This window comes from Bombina bombina, chromosome 11 (assembly GCF_027579735.1).
Source record: "Bombina bombina isolate aBomBom1 chromosome 11, aBomBom1.pri, whole genome shotgun sequence".
Lineage (NCBI taxonomy): Eukaryota > Metazoa > Chordata > Amphibia > Anura > Bombinatoridae > Bombina > Bombina bombina.
This window is the reverse complement of record NC_069509.1, coordinates 37,489,993-37,494,701: the sequence shown is the minus strand read 5'-3', so window position 1 is coordinate 37,494,701 and position 4,709 is coordinate 37,489,993.

Genomic DNA, 4,709 nt, shown 5'->3' with positions numbered 1-4,709 from the left:
GTTTCCACCTTTTCCTCTCGATCTGATGGCATCTCGTCAGAATGCCAAACTTCCTTGTTACGGGTCCAGGTCAAGGGATCCCCAAGCTGTACTGATAGATGCTCTAGCAGTACCTTGGTCGTTCAACCTGGCTTATGTGTTTCCACTTTTCCTCTCCTGCCTCGTGTGATTGCAAGAATCAAACAGGAGAAAGCTTTGGTAATCCTCATAGCGCCTGCATGGCCAGGCAGGACTTGGTATGCAGATCTAGTGGACATGTCCTCTCTGCCACCGTGGAAACTTCCGTCGACAGGGCCTTCTCATTCAAGGTCCGTTCCAACATCCAAATCTAAATTCTCTGCAGCTGACTGCCTGGAGATTGAACTCTTGATTTTATCTAAGCGGGGATTCTCTGAGTCGGTCATTGATACTTTGATTCAGGCTTGCAAGCTTGTCATGAGAAAGATTTACCATAAGATATCTTTATTGGTGCGAATCCAAGGGCTACTCATGGAGTAGGGTTAGGATTCCTAGGATTTTGTCCTTTCTCCAAGAAGGATTGGAGAAGAGATTATCAGCTAGTTCCTTTAAAGGGACAAATTTCTGCTTTGTCAATTTTACTACACAAGCGTCTGGCGGATGTCCCAGATGTTCAGTCTTTTTGTCAGGCTTTAATCAGAATCAAGCCTGTGTTTAAATCTATTGCTCCGCCATGGAGTTTGAATTTAGTTCTCAATGTTCTTCAAGGGGTTCCGTTTGAACCCATGCATTCCATAGATATAAGCTTTATCTTGGAAAGGTTTGTTTTTAGTTGCTATCTCTTTTGCTCGAACAGTTTCTGAGCTTTCTGCGTTACAATGTGATTCGCCTCATCTTATATTCCATTCTGATAAAGTGGTTTTGCGTACTAAACCTGGATTCTTTCCTAAGGTTGTTTCAAATAAGAATATTAATCAGGAAATTGTTGTTCCTTCTTTGTGTCCTAATCCTTCTTCTAAGAAGGAACGTCTGTTACATAACTTGGACGTGGTTCGGGCTTTGAAGTTTTACTTACAAGCGACCAAGGATTTCCGTCAAACATCTTCTCTATTCGTTGTTTATTCTGGAAGACGTAGGGGTCAAAAAGCTACGGCTACCTCTCTTTCTTTCTGGCTGAAAAGCATCATCCGCCTGGCATACGAGACTGCTGGACAGCAGGCCCCTGAAAAGGTTACGGTTCATTCTACTAGAGCTGTGGCTCCCACATGGGCTTTTAAAAACAATGCTTCTGTTTAACAGATTTGTAAGGCTGCGACTTGGTCCTCCCTTCATACTTTTTCCAAATTTGATACTTTTGCTTCTTCTGAGACTATTTTTGGGAGAAAAGTTCTTCAAGCATTGGTGCCTTCCGTTTAGGTATCTGCCTTGTCCCTCCCGTTCATCCGTGTCCTGTTGCTTTGGTATTGTATCCCACAAGTAAGGATGAATCCGTGGACTCGTCGTATCTTGTAGAAGAAAAGGAAAATTATGCTTACCTGATAAATTGATTTCTTCTACGATACGATGACTCCACAGTCCTCCCTGTCATTTTAAAACAGATTATATTTTATTTCAAAACTTCAGTCACCTCTGCACCTTTTAGCTTTTCTTTTCTCTTCCTCTACCTTCGGTCGAATGACTGGGCGTGGAGAGAAGGGAGGAGCTATATATACAGCTCTGCTGTGGTGCTCTTTGCCACTTCCTGTTAGCAGGAGGATAATATCCCACAAGTAAGGATGAATCCGTGGACTCATCGTATCGTATAAGAAATCAATTTATCAGGTAAGCATAAATTTCCTTTTCAATGGTCAATTCTAGCGTTTGTAAAATGCTAGGATTGACTTTCACTTTAAGTTTTGAAGGTGAAAAAAAAATACACATACAATAAGTGTTTATAAAATAAACTGGTTTGCACAACAATTGGCTTTGTGCCACCTTTGTCAAGTCTATAAATAGTACTAGCTTTACTGCTGCCACAAGTAATACTGAATACTGCAACTAAATCGTCCACCACTCAATCCGGCAATGCAATCTGTACGTTCCAATGGAACCACTAGCTCCAGTAACCCATCCAGCTCAAATGCCACCATTGGTTCCAGGAACCCACCTACCCCAAGTGCCATCACTAGCTCCAGTAACCCATCCAGCTCAAATGCCACCATTGGCTCCAGGAACCCACTTAGCCCAAGTGCCATCACTTGCTCCAGGAACCCACCCAGCTCAAGTGCCACCACTAATGCAGGAAAACCCTAGCTCAAGTGCCACCACTAATGCAGGAAAACCCTAGCTCAAGTGCCACCGCTAGCTACAGGAAAACCCTAGCTCAAGTGCCACCGCTAGCTACAGGAAAACCCTAGCTCAAGTGCCACCGCTAGCTACAGGAAAACCCTAGCTCAAGTGCCACCGCTAGCTACAGGAAAACCCTAGCTCAAGTGCCACCGCTAGCTACAGGAAAACCCTAGCTCAAGTGCCACCGCTAGCTACAGGAAAACCCTAGCTCAAGTGCCACCGCTAGCTACAGGAAAACCCCAGCTCAAGTGCCACCGCTTGCTACAGGAAAACCCCAGCTCAAGTGCCACCGCTTGCTACAGGAAACACCTGGCTCACGTGCCACCGCTTGCTACAGGAAACACCTGGCTCACGTGCCACCGCTTGCTACAGGAAACACCTGGCTCACGTGCCACCGCTAGCTACAGGAAACACCTAGCTCACATGCCACCGCTAGCTACAGGAAACACCTAGCTCACATGCCACCGCTAGCTACAGGAAACACCTAGCTCACATGCCACCGCTAGCTACAGGAAACACCTAGCTCACGTGCCACCGTTAGCTACAGGAAACACCTAGCTCACGTGCCACCGCTAGCTACAGGAAACACCTGTCTCACGTGCCACCGCTAGCTGCAGGAAACGCCTATCTCACGTGCCACCACTAGCTACAGGAAACGCCTATCTCACGTGCCACCACTAGCTACAGATACCCACCTAGCTCATGTGCTACCACTAGCTCTAGGAACCCCCCAGGGCTTGTTCCACTACTAATTTAGGAGCCCCTCCCAGCTTAAGTTCTACCACTATTTCCATTCATTCCTTGGCTTAATTGCCATCAGGAACCCACCTATACAAACAAAACAAATTAGATAATAGAGGTAAATTGGAAAGTTTTTTAAAATATTCTCTATCTGAATCAAACATTTATTTTCACTTCTTTAGTTATTAATGGGTCATTACACAATAAATAAATAATTGATGAGGCACTCAGAGCAAAGACTAACCTGGTAATAATATGCAGACATGTAAAGTAATAGGTGCCGTCATGTTGGAACCTACTAAGTTTAAAAGCAAGTAATCTCCTCTACTGAGAGTTATGTGTAAATAAAGTGACAACCTAATGTTCCTATAAATAAACACTTTAGAATATTTCCCAACTCCAAGGCACTAATAGGTCAGATTTCTGCTAAGCAAATCACATGGTGCTACTTAACAGGTTTATATAAAACAGAAACATCAAAACGGCAATCTCTACTTTCTCCACTAGATGGTGATATTGTACACTTATAACTACCAGTTTACAGATAGATACATACATACACACACACACACACACACACACACACACACACACACACACTCACACACACTTCCTTATTTAAAGGTATAATGTAGCCCCGGAATGGCTAAGACTTTTTTTTGTGTGTGTTAAAGGGACATTCCAAACTTAGAATTCACATGGATGCATTTTAGTTTTGAATAAAAGCATCTTTGTAATATAAATGAATTTGCAAAAATGCTCCTAATGAAAGCTATAGCTGTTTCAAAAGTGTATTTAAGTATAATAAATTTTGAAAGGGACATGAAATCCAATTTTTTTTCTTTCATGATTCGGATAGAGCATACATTTGTAATAACTTTACAATTTTCTTATATGATCAAGTTTGCTTTATTATATTGGTCTACTTTATTAAAGGAGCAGCAATGCACTACTGGGATATAGCTGAATACAGAAAGATAATAAGCAGCTAGCTCCCAGCTCCTGAGCTTATCTAGTTGTGTTTTTCAACAAAGGATACCAAAAGAACAAAGGAAATTAGTTAACATAAGTAAATTGGAAAGTTGCTTAACATTGCATGTTCAATCTGAATAATTAAAGATCCATTTGGGGTTCATTTTTTTACTTTATTGGCCCTTTTAAGGACCACTAAACATAGTAGAATTGCATAATAAATAAATGCATAATAACAAGACAATGTAAAAGCACTTAGTATGAATTTAAAACGAGTAGTAGATTTTTTCCTGATAAATGTCAGTTACATTTTCCTTCCTAATGACAAAAAAAAAGGCATCAGCCAATCACAAAATGCATATATGTATATCATGTGAACCTTGCACATGCTCAGTAGGAGATGGTGCCTCAGAATGTTTGCATATACAAATATTGTGCACATTTAGATAATGAAAGTGAATTGGAAAGTTGTTTAAAAGTGTCTGCTTTATCTGAATCATGTAAATTTAATTTTGACTTACCTGTCCCTTTAATGGCAGTAGTTTATTTTTTTAGAATTCCCTTGAGCACTAGATTGCAGCAATGTTTGCACAATGTATACCATTCTTGCAACACTGCTGCCATATAGTGTTCCTTTTCCTACATACTTGCTTTTCAAGGATGCAGAGAGAACAAAACAAATTTCACAGCATAAGAAAATTGAAAACGTT